Source organism: Ctenocephalides felis, unplaced genomic scaffold, assembly GCF_003426905.1.
Source record: "Ctenocephalides felis isolate EL2017-DRISC unplaced genomic scaffold, ASM342690v1 CF-g0.4_SCAFFOLD_03572, whole genome shotgun sequence".
NCBI lineage: Eukaryota > Metazoa > Arthropoda > Insecta > Siphonaptera > Pulicidae > Ctenocephalides > Ctenocephalides felis.
In genome coordinates this window covers 10,957,892-10,971,519 of record NW_020539726.1, presented here as the reverse complement: position 1 = coordinate 10,971,519, position 13,628 = coordinate 10,957,892, and the positions used below count along the sequence as shown (strand labels likewise).

Here is a 13,628-nt window from a genome sequence, read left to right as displayed (position 1 = left end):
TTGTGTAAACGATTTTTATTTATTAATATGAATTTTATGCAGTAATTTGAGATCATACTTTACTATGGCTGATCTCATCAAATATTACCAAAAACAGAAAAAAAATGACAAAATACTGTTATTTCTGGACAAAAAACAGAACTCACTGCAATTATGATTACTGATATCTTTTCAATAAAATTAAAGATTAACATGCTATTAGAAATATTATTTTTTTATAACTATTTTAATAGAATTGTATATAAAATTTACTTTAGGAAATGTTTTAAAGTTTGTTGATATTTTTAACTTTTTTTTTAATTGTTCAGTGCTAGAGCACTACTAATTTGTGCAAAGTTAACAATTTTTTGAGGAATTTTTGAATCTAATGATCTAATTTAGATGCTGTTTAATATTTAAAGATATACAAGATAACAAGATTTTCTCCCATTTGGTTGCCTTTTTTCTACTTTTATTTTTATAAAATTATATATTGAATATATAAATATATGAAAATGAAAATTTAGGTCTATTTTCATATCAAATTCTTTGAAAATTTTAATTATAAATCGCAGGGAGCCAAGGTTCGAAAAGCAATTTCTTTCTAATAGAAAGGGGTAAGGTTTGTTAGTTTTGTTTTAGAAATAAGATTCAGTAACATTACTAATGACGTCTAAGATTTAAACTTTAATTAAAACTTTTATTTGAAGATGAACCAAATCTGTTCTTTAAGATATGCACGTATTTTTGTATATATTAATACTTACTCTAGCGATTTGCAAATTTATTGTGTGTTATTGGAAAAAATATTAGAATTATTTTTTATTTGCAAATTTTAAACTAATTAATTTTAACCATAATTTTTAAATAGAGAAGGGCGGGGCACAAAGGTCCAATTTGAATTTGAACAATTACCGAGAAATTTTGATTTTTAGTATATACTTGGGTATGTTAGACAATTATTAGGAGACATGTGTTATTAACAAAACCTAAATTTCTGCATTTTAAATGCATACTAATTAAGAAAGTACTTCTCTAAATGCTTTATTATAAATATTCGAAATGTTTTTATATGTAAAATAATGTTATTAAAAATTGATAGACTAACCAAATCATTTGTATCGAAAAATCTCAAAACGTGTCTTAGAATAAATGCCTCCGTATTTCTATTGATTTCTGTCTGTGCATTTTCTATAAAAATAAAACAGAAAATGCGCGTTATTTCTACTTTTCTACATATCTACACCGCACCGCACATGTGTGTATGTAATGTATCTAAGTTTTGCACATGTGTTGGAATCTAGCTAAGTTTCGTACAGCTAGTATGTGGTATATCTATGAGATGGCACAAAGGAGATAACGCTCTATATATAATAACTACACATAATTATATACACACAGTGTGTGTCTGCTGAGCAAAACGTCGGCGATGTTATCTCTTTCGCCCGCGACGCTGCAGTTTTGCATGCGAGCGAAAGAGGCAGAGCCAGCCACTCCGCTTTATAGTTATTGATTTTACGGCGTACGCGCGACACTAACCAACACCACGTACGGAGGAAGAGAACTTTTAGCTCGTTACTTGCGATTTTTACTAGAGTTTTATTCCGCGACAATTTTAAAATGTATATAGACATCGATTGCAACCAGATATGAGACGGATAAGTGTGTCATAAATACTTTTAGGTGATTGTCAATATTTTTTCGATTTTCATATCATTTTAAATAAAATTTAAAATTTTAACACTTATATATTATAAGTTGCTATATAATTCCTAATCTAGTCTAACAAATTAAACACTATAATTATTGAACCAAATTGTGTAAGTTAATAGTAATGTGTAAGATATGCAGATATTTTTGTATAATTTAATACTTATCGATTAGCAAATTTATTGTGTGTTATTGGGAAAAGGATGAAAACTATTTGTCAAATTCAAAACCAATCATATTTAATGATAATTTTTAAATAGGGTAAGGCACAAAGGTCCAATTTGAATTTGAGCAATTATATTGCGAAATGTAAAGCAATGTAAAAATTAAATATTACAACAAACAACACATATCAAACAAACAACTACATGACTATGTTCAGTTAAACTCCCTGCTAATGTCTTATTTTTTTCCCAGCTAGCAAACTGGTGCAATGTCTTATTTTTAATTATAAAGGGATTTTGCGAAAAAATAGATACATTATTCAACCAATGCAAAATATAAGTTTCTTGGGTACATTTTTCACAGTGATAACCTTATATATAACTTTGATCTGGTATTTTGTAAGAAATGTTTATCATTAAAGATGGAATAACAATTTTCTTAATTTACATCTTGTAAAGTTTCTTTTATTTTTATCTTAATTTACTTTTTCATTTACTATTTTTATTGTCTACACATTTGCCAGGGTAAAGGATCTGTTGGTCTGTTTTACCCTACCCACATGTAAGCTTTTATAAAAGTTGTATAAAAAAGCTGTTAAATCTAACTTAAAAATAACAATGCATCTTATAAAATATTTAAACGACGTACACTTAAAAACTATATTAATGTTAACAAAAATTATATTAAACTAAACAGGAGCGCTCACAACCAAAAAACTAACATCGAAAGAAAATACTTTTGTTATGGATTTTTAAATTTTGTCGTTTATCTTCTCACAGCGACATCGTAAGAATCAACGTGGTGGCTGGTTATACATGCTTTACACTCTACTTTCAAATATTGTTGTTAAAAATCTTTAACTTTACTTGTTTTTGAAATATCAATGGTGGAAATTTTTAACCGCGAACCTTTTAGCCCCGCTCTAACCTATATGTATATATATATATATATATATATAAGTTGCTATATAATATATTGTCTGATTGTCTAAGAAATTGAACACTTTTAATTTTAAGATGAACCATATATGATCTTTAAGATCTGCAGATTTTCATCCTTATTTTCCCTCATTTCAGTGATTTCTTAAGGATGAGACATTTTGTTTATTTGTTACATTTAAAACAAATCACATTTAGCAATAATTTTAACCCTTTTTTTGTGAAAATCATTACAAGCGCATATGTACCCTGTTATGTTGATAAGTAAGATGCGGCTACGCCCAAACTACTACGGCGCTCCGATGTTTTCACATCACTTATTTATTCGTGTGGTTTAGGTTTGAAAACTATTTGTCAAAATCAAAACCAATCATATTTAATGATAATTTTTAAATAGGGTAAGGCACAAAGGTCCATTTGAATTTGAGCAATTATATTGCGAATGTAAAGCAATGTAAAAATAAATATTACAACAAACAACACTATAAAAACAAACAACTACATGACTATGTTCAGTTAAACTCCCTGCTAATGTCTTATTTTTTTCCCAGCTAGCAAACTGGTGCAATGTCTTATTTTTAATTATAAAGGGATTTGCGAAAAAATAGATACATTATTCAACCAATGCAAAAATAAGTTTCTTGGGTACATTTTTCACAGTGATAACCTTATATATAACTTTGATCTGGTATTTTGTAAGAAATGTTTATCATTAAAGATGGAATAACAATTTTCTTAATTTACATCTTGTAAAGTTTCTTTTATTTTATCTTAATTTACTTTTTCATTTACTATTTTTATTGTCTACACATTTGCCAGGGTAAAGGATCTGTTGGTCTGTTTTACCCTACCCACATGTAAGCTTTTATAAAAGTTGTATAAAAAGCTGTTAAATCTAACTTAAAAATAACAATGCATCTTATAAAATATTTAAACGACGTACACTTTAAAAACTATATTAAGGTAACAAAAATTATATTAAACAAACAGGAGCGCTCACAACCAAAAAACTAACATCGAAAGAAAATACTTTTGTTATGGATTTTTAAATTTTGTCGTTTATCTTCTCACAGCGACATCGTAAGAATCAACGTGGTGGCTGGTTATACATGCTTTACACTCTACTTTCAAATATTGTTGTTAAAAATCTTTAACTTTACTTGTTTTTGAAATATCAATGGTGGAAATTTTTAAACCGCGAACCTTTTAGCCCCGCTCTAACCTATATGTATATATATATATATATATATATAAGTTGCTATATAATATATTGTCTGATTGTCTAAGAAATTGAACACTTTTAATTTTAAGATGAACCATATATGATCTTTAAGATATGCAGATTTTCATACTTATTTTCACTCATTTCAGTGAGTTAAGGATGAGAACATTTTGTTTATTTGTTACATTTAAAACAAATCACATTTAGCAATAATTTTTAAATGCTTTTTTTGTGAAAATCATTATAAGCGCAATATGTAACAATTTTCACATTGGGTTTAGTTGATAAGTAAGATGCGGCTACGCCAAACTACTACGGCGCTACGATGTTTTCACATCACTTATTTATTCGTGTGGTTTAGGTTTAACACACACTTAAACGCCTACTGATTAAAAAAAAATTATTATTATTATTTCTATAATGTTTGAATATTTTCCTTTTGTAAATAGTTTATATTTTACAGTTTTAATATATATTTCTTGTTTTAAATCACTTGATTATATTTATATCTGTTAATTCAAGTAGCGATTCTACTATCTATTTTGCATATATAGCAAGTCTTTTTACATTCATGTATTAAACAAATCTGAAATTTTTTCAAACGTTTAAAAATTTAAATTTCTGAAATCTTATTTGTCGAATTTTTGGTGACTAGTGTTTGCTGAGATTATATGAAATCATACAATTTATTGTAGTTTTAAATTAATTTTGCAATATTTCATATGAAATTTTTGGGAATAAAGTGTTACGAATAACACAATATAGCTTCAGTCACATTTGAATTGGAGGAAATTTCTCTGGTATCATTTTTGAAAAGATTAATGAAGTTTAAAAAATAAAAAGTGAAAAGTTATTTAAACTTAACACTCATCCTCATTTTAAAGCATCGAGAGGAGGAGCTAGAGAATTTTTAATCAGAATATTTATTTTTTGAATATATTAAGGGTACTTGGTACATTTAAAGATATAAAAATGCATATAAATATATAGCAAATATCGAAATACGTGTTATGAATATGTAATCTTTGAATAATTTGAAAATTCAAAAAAAATATAAATTATAGTATAGACCACCAGAAAACATAATTATTTGCATAAAAATCTAATTCTTATGAATATACACATACTTTTGTACTGAATTTTTTAATTTGTTGATTTATGATATCTGTAATATATGTCATTAAACACCAAAACTTTATGGATTGAACTATAAATATATAAATAATGAGCAAACTTAGACTCGAAATGCGGGAAAAAATTGATATAATTGATCATTTGGATAGATTAGATGCATGAACTTATGAGAAAGGCAACAAAAACTAGACGAAATTCATTGCTAGAATAGAATATATATATAGAAATAGATGATATTAAATAAGTCGACAAAGAAATAAATTAGGAAGTACTGTGGTTAAAGAGAGAAAAACTCTGCTGGACACGATCAAGACACGAAAAAGAAACTAGTTCAGATCTCGTCAGTAAAATATATGGACTGCAAGGACCAGAACAAAATAATGCAATTATATTAAATTTTTTTGAGGAGAAGTAAAATTCTATTATTCATTTGTGCTGCTAATAAAGTTCTCAGTGTGCCATATGTGGGATAATTTTTCGCCAACGAAATCAATTTAATTTTATTGTAGACAGACGTGAATTTGGCTTAAAAAAATTGCTATGGATTAGTAATGCAACCAAATGAAGGTATTTGGCTGGTTTATTTCTGATTGTAATATAAATGTAAATGGCATACTCTTAATTATTAGACATTACTTCTCATGATTTCATTTCAAATTATCTCGTCCTCTCTTTTAAACAAAAATGCATTATTATCTAATGATTCTATAAAGCTTATCTTGGAGCTCTATATATATTAGCATATCTTTGTACTTATCTAAGTGCTTATTCCCAGATATTTCGCCCCTAGGCACCCAAAGTTGAACAATCGCTTTATTCAGCCGTCGCCGGTATGCAAATCTCTTATCACCCTCGATAATTCCTCATCCCCTTCGGACCTCGAAAACGGCCAATCAGAATTGTCTCCAGTTGTCGCATAGGGCGACCAATGAATGTGGGAAGGATTCTAGTAGAACCTAGAGCTATTTCGCCCACTGCGCAAACTCTAGTGCGAATCCTACTACGACCGCTGGTCGCCGCGCGCTAATTACTCGGAAGGGTCCTCTCGGCCTGATTGCAGAAACAACGCCGAGGAAATGCGACGTGCCCTTTAATTAAAAGGAATACGGCAATGGCGGACCGGTTGATATACGGTTGACGCTCGTTTTATTACTTATAAATTACTCGTTTAATGCATCAATTAATTTTATATCATTAATGTTAATTATTTTTTTGATAAACTATATATTTTGGCTAAAATGCAATGCCTTCACTAATCATCACGTTCACTGTGTTTGATGAAGATTCTTTGAGAAAAGACTATAAAAATTAATGTTAACGTAGATTCAATATTTTCAATTTTTTTATAAATTGTAACAATTTATGTTCATGTGCATTACACATCTTATACATTTTGTTCGATTAGACGAGCAGTTGTTTGAATTTGGTTTATCTTTTAATTTGAAATTATTTTATAGTTATAACATCATTTACAAATTAAGCTATAATTATATACGATTTTATAGCTATAAATTATAATTTATATATCTTTAGTAATAAAATTAAAGTCAATATTAACTAAAAAGCGTTTTCAAAAATTGATTCAGTATTTTTGAGACGAAAAATGCTTGTTCATCATGAGAATCCTAAGATACAAGGATATAGGTCGAAGTAAAATTTGTTAAAGATCTTACTAGGATATATAATATGAATAAATCAATATTAAAATTTATAAAGACAAAAAAATTAACATTTATAAAAACGTTATGCGATTAATAAGTGTTTCGATATTACTGGTATATAAATATCATTAAAAGCGTTTTTTACCTTTATAATCAGATTCGTACTAATAAGGCGACCATATTTTTTCAAGTCAAAACCGAGACGTTAATTTTGAAGTATGCTAATCCGGGACGTGAGGGAGGGGGGGGGGTGTTAATACTGAAAAATTGAATATGATTTTCAAATGATAAATGCTATTTAAGAATGCATGACTAAGAACTTTATTATTTGATTAAATGATGTATTTTATACTTATAAATTTGGATCTATATGTTTTTTCAGCTTTCAAACTTATTATAAAATTTTGTTCAATTTTCTTCATAATTATTTAAAAATGATTAGCACTTAGGTATTCCTGGCAGTCTAGAAGTAATTTTCATAATTTTTGTTAATTTTCGTGAAATTTAAATAAAAAATTAAAATTATGAATGTGAGAGGCGATTTTAACCCGCCTTTTTCATCTAAGCATACGAGTTGTACGTAACATTTTCAGATATTTGATGCGTAGATGCAATTTTATTATCAAGTAAAAGCAAAAATTCAATTTGTCATTCGACAAAAATTGTTTTTAGAAAACCCGGGACACAAGATGGAAATCCAGGACTGTCCCGGTCAAACCGGGACGTATGGTCACCATAGTACTAACTTAATTATTTATATTTTATACGAATCATGTGCTATATATAATTCAAACATTGAAAGATTCAGAGCAGGTTTAATTAGTGAATGCTTGTTATATATTATTTTTAGTTTATTTTTTTAATTGAAGTAATTTTATGACTTTATGGATGATAATTGAAATACGCCAAAATAAATTCCTTAAAGAAATTTTGAACGTTCTAACGTATGTACCAAATTTGTTAATACATAAAGACGTCGATATCAACACAATTCGAAATACGAACACAGTCAGACAATTAAAAAGTTGCCTCGCGGATCATCCAAACCCACTTTGCAGAGAACTACGCCACAACACTAAAAAAAATCATATGACATTAAAATATAATTTAAATGATTAGAAGATTTTGTGTTTACAAAGTTATTTTACACATTTTACTTGTTGTCCAATTCAGGACAGGTGTAAAAAGTACTCTGTGATAAAAAAAAACTTAATATCCACGTGAAGATGAAAGTAAATATAAGTTAACTCTAGTAAATTTTAATTATATGTTAACTCTAGTAAACTTTAGTAAATGATATGAATGCACATAAATTAAATTAATTTTCAAAAATAATTAAATATCTGAGGTCCAATGTTTTATCAAAATTGTTGTTGTTTCTAATAGAAAAATATGTGTTATTAATTATTTTTTTAGTCCTTAATAAGTATACATGTGATTCGCAATAATTTTCAATATTTTTTTATGCACGATGATTTTATGTTTTTATTTATTGACCACTCTATGTACATGCACCGCGCAAGCTCTAAGAAATCTTGGTAGGGCTGCTGATGGTCACCAAGCGCTAATTACCCGGAAGAGTCTTGCTCGATCGCAAAAAGCGACAGAAAAGAGAATTTCATATTTTAATTAAATGAAAAAGATGAAACGACGAGATGGTGCTTTTAGAATGCTAAGTAATGCAAAAATTATATACGGCGAAAATGCTCAGACTTTATAAAGCATTTTTTTGACTAATATGTTTAAAATATTCTGAATTTTAATTTACATTTTAAATTAGAATAATATACTTTTGCTAAAAAGATAGGGAATTAATTTATGCCAGATATTGATAACAAATTTATTAAAAAATATATAAATTAAAAGTTTTTTAAATTAAAAAAATGAAATAAGAGCTGACAAAAAGAGTTGATTATTTGATTTTCGGCTAATTTTGAACTACGAGTTATACTTCAGTATAAGTTTTCATAATGATTATCAAACTATACAGTAGCCGCGGGGCAAATGATAAAAAATCTCTTTTAATTAAAAGGGGTAATTAAAAATGAAGGACTGTGGACCAATTGCACTGCACGACGCGATTTTAAGGCACCACCTTCTGGATGCGAACAGCAATACTTCAATGTAAAAAAAATATGATGATTTTTTGTATCATGAGTGCTGTTAAAGGATATTAATCCCGATTTATTATATTGTGAGAGTAGTGTAAATGAAAATATAGTTTATAAATAACTATTTTTTAAATAATAGTTAAATATTCATACATTGATTTTTATTTTTCATAAAACTTTATGGAACATATATGATTAAATATAATGATAATCTTGTGTGATTGAGCATACGATTATTTGAAATTATTAAACTTCTAAACTATAAATATTATATTAATAAAAGATTTATGAGCTCCTAGATGTCTTGCAGATATATCAGGATTATTATTATCGTGAAAGATATTACACTAAATATACGAGTATGTATGCATGTATGTAAATTGACATATATACAAAAATCGATTGGCAACTCAAAATCAATTATCGATATGTTAAATATTAGCATTTTAACATATAACTTATTTATAGGGTAGACACGATGAGGTTGTGTAAGGGTAAGGTAGTGATAGTTGTCACAATAGCTAACCAACACTGATTTTGATATATGGTCCAAAGGGAGAAATGTGTAGTATTTAAGGAAAATTCAATACAAAAAGAAAGATTTTACTACGATTTCTTGTTACTTTTTAAAAAAGTATGTTTTGTTGTGTTGTGTTACATATTTCTGACAATAAAAGTCGTTATAAATCATTTTGGTGTTTATACCTATTGTCTTTTAACCTATGTTTATGTCTGACACGTCCTGGGGAGTGGACGGTTGTGACCTTTTCTTGTATGTTTTGATTTTATGACTAATCCATCGAAATTAGGAACAGCATTTCTGTATTCCCAAATTTGTTCAAATTACCATTTAATTTTCTACCAGCTAACTGGTAAATAAACAAATTATTGCTGGTCAAAAAAGTGACACAAAACTACCTAGTCTAACCTATTGCCTCAAACAAACTACAAGGTTTAGGAAAGTTTGTGATTATTAACAGTTCCAGATTCAACAATATAATGGGACTGCAATTTCAATTGTTGAGTATTTACAATAATAATTACTTGAATTATAAATAAATTAATATTTTCAAAAAAAAAAAAATTAGCAAAATATTTTTTTCCTTGTTATGTGAGAGTTTCACTTCGAACCGCGCAGAATCCGCGAAAATCCTTCCGGTTCGCCCGTCGTCCCGCGTTAATTAACGGAAAGATCTGACTTGATTGCAGAAACAACGGAAAGGAAAATCTCTCCCTTTAATTAAAAGGGAAATGGAAAATGGCGGACCGGTTTTAGTACATTCGGGGTGCCATAAGGCGCTAAGTATTCCCAAAATTACAAACAGCCGGGGAGCTTAAAATTAATTTTATGGAAGGCATAAAAGAATATTGTTTCTCTTTCGACTATTATGTTTTGGTAATGGCCAAATGTACTTTTTGCAAAGTAATAAGTTTTCTACGGAATATTAATCAAAATGTAAATGAAATGAGAGTTTTTCATTTGGGAGAGATAATGTAATTTTAATTAAAAGGTATTGCTGGTGCGAACGTACACAATATAGTATGTTACAGATAATATAATTATTACTGAATATTGTAATTATTAAAAATTTATGAAAATATATTAATTGGCGCTATTTGATTTTAAATAACTTTTTCTATGAAGCCAAAGACGGGATAATAAACCAATTCGAAACTTTACAATTTCCCAAAAATTCGTAAAATAAAATTTCTATTAGTTACTCAATAGTTTGATTTAAGATTTCATTATACCTATTATAGTAATCATTGAATGATCTGAACGTCTGCCTGATGGAACATCAAAATTATAATTAAAAAATTTATTGTCACGCTGATTTTTTTCAAAAACTAATACATACGTTATAACTATTTTTTATATATCTATGTTTAACAATTTTGTTTCATCACGTGTATTGATGCTTGGTATTTCAGAATTCAATTTGGTCTTAAGCGAATTTTATATCAACTTATAGTTTTTGTTTTTTGTTCATCGTTCTGATGTGAAATTTCGAAAATATAGTTTTTTTATGAATATGTTTCGTGATTGCTATATTAATTTTTCTAGCCTTTTCTGTAAAATTAAGATTACTATTTCTGATAAAATTATTTAAGTCAACGACTCTAGGTTTTTGAATTAAAGTAGCAATGGATGGAAGTGAGCTTAAAACTCATTTCACGAAGTACATAAAAACGTTGTTTCTTTTTTGAATATTAAATTTCAGTAATAAGCGAGATGGACTTTTATACATTTTATTAAGTCAGCACTGGCTTGTAATCAAAATGTAAATGTAATGAAGACTTTTCTGTACTAAAATGATGAATTCTTAATTTTCAATTACAATTTAGAACTTTCTCAATATTAAATATTTATGTGTTGCCAACTTTCACGATTGAAATATTCAAATTGTGATTAAATTCGGCTTATGAAAGAACAATATTAATAATATATGGCGCACATTGAGTAATATAAAAGTGGTACAAATCAATTGCTACAGTATAAGTAGAATGCTCAGTTATAAATCGTTTACATACAATATTAAAAATCATGTAATTCTTAGTAAACTGAGTAAACTTAGTAGAAGCAATATGATTTTAAAATTTGAACTGCTAAATGCAATTATTGCATGACGTGATGTATTAGTTTGGAAATCTATATAATATTTCTTTTTCATTTTTATTATTCGATGTGTAATTTGTTGTCTATAAAGGGATTCAATACTATATGAAGATATGAATCGTTGAAAGCGCTGTTTCAGATAGATGTCATGATTCAAAAAATACGAAATCTGTCTGCTGGAATGATGAAATAAAAGTACTCTAAGCTAACGCGAAGCCGTATCTTTTTCCCTTTAGTTTTCAGTATTTTAGATATTTTGACTTGATTCGCTCATTCGTCATGGCGGGTTGCATATGACAAAACCAGGAGGAATCTACCAGAATCTAAGCTTCACTGAACACGTTACTATAGTGAGGGAAAAACATTTATATTAGAAAAGCTTCGACCTTGAAGTTACTGTGTCGAAAAACACTTGGATTGATTGATTTGGCATATTTAGTTTCAGCAAGAAAGCTTGATACTTGCTTTTTTGACAATATTTTTCACCATACAATATTTTAAATTTATTAGGTAACACCTTTTGTCATTATTTTTTTTGTGAATAAAGGATTCCAATTCATTTGTCTTACCTTGTACATCTTATGATAGGTACTAATCATTACAATAAATTATAGTAAGGTTAAGCGGGGCACATTGGTCCAATTCGCCTTTATGGAATTATATTGTCAAAAATAAATTGCAACAAATAACACATGTCAATCAAACTATAAAATATTTTTACTCCCAGCTGTTTGTAGAAATGTGTTTTTTTTGGTTTCTTTTTAATTTGCCTCGTGGTTCTTTCGACCCCACAGGCGGGGTAAAATGGGACGGCCAGGGGGCAAACAGGTCTAATTTTAGGTCTGTTTTTTGTTTTAAAGGAATTTTACTAAAAAATTGCTACATTCCATGGGTATATTTTTTACAGAAATAAAACTGCGCCTTGATCTGGTATTTTGCCAGAAAAAATCATCAGCGTAGTTGGATTGAAGTTATCTTCTGTAAAATAGCTTTTTTTACTTAATCTACTTTTTTGTTTACTATTTTTTTAATGTTTACATCTTTGCTAGGGTAGAAGCTTAGATGGTCCTGAGACCTCTTCCATATGTAAGCTTTTATAGAGGTTGAGGAAAAAAAGATTGAATCCAATTTAAAAATAACGATACATCTGAACGTTACACATTTAAATATTGTAGACTTGAGAATTATCTTAAGGTCTCGTAAACTAAACAACAGAATCAGCTGCTAACTTAGTTCGAATGTTATTAGTCAATATAGTAGTAGTTAACCTAAGATTTTTGTAATTTGTTGAATAAGTTGAGGATTTAATTTTTAGACTAATCTATAAATTGCTTCGAATTGGAAATATATTATAAATTACACTAATGATGACTAGTGTAAATAGGTTATACTATAATTAATTATAATGCATATAATACCACAAGAGATACGGTAAAAAAATAAATTGTAATACTTTATAATTGCACATTATTTAATATCTAGGTCAAAACTTTTCATCTGATAAATTAAAAAAAATTATATTAAAATATTCGTAAAGAAATAAAATATCAACTTTTCTTACTAAAACTTAATATGTGAAATTAATCAACACAAGAGTTAATATATATAGTATGTATATTTGATATTGGTAAGTCCCTGCAACTTGCTTTATAGGTTTATATTTAATTGATATACTTTTAAGCCTACCATTTTGAATCTACACCTTTAAGATTTAAGAAATCTATACTTTCAAGTTATTACGACATATAAGTATGATATAAATTTGCATCGACAAAATCTAATTCTAATTCATAATCGATATTGGTGACTCTGGTGTCCCCACTATATGAAGTCGTTCGGTTCGTGAGTTTTGATATGTCGCGTCCCGGTATCGCATATGATGAATCCCGTTCATCTTTTGCAAAGAATTATTCCAAATCTCTTATTCTATTTCAAACTTCTATGAACAGCTTTTACTCATACATATATAGTTCTCTTAGAAAAGAAATTTCACTGAGTGTATTTAAATTAGAAAAATGTCCATGTCCAGAATCCAGATTGCATAATACTGTAATGGATATTTTGTTTTCCATCATTTATGTAATAGACATA

At 28.0% G+C, this 13,628-nt stretch overlaps 1 protein-coding gene across 1 annotated transcript in view; it reads left to right on the top strand.

Annotated features, from left to right (window-relative positions):
* Window positions 1-13,628, top strand: part of LOC113388067 (methyltransferase-like protein 9) — a 120,284-nt gene that overhangs the window by 27,830 nt on the left and 78,826 nt on the right. The window lies entirely within an intron of this gene.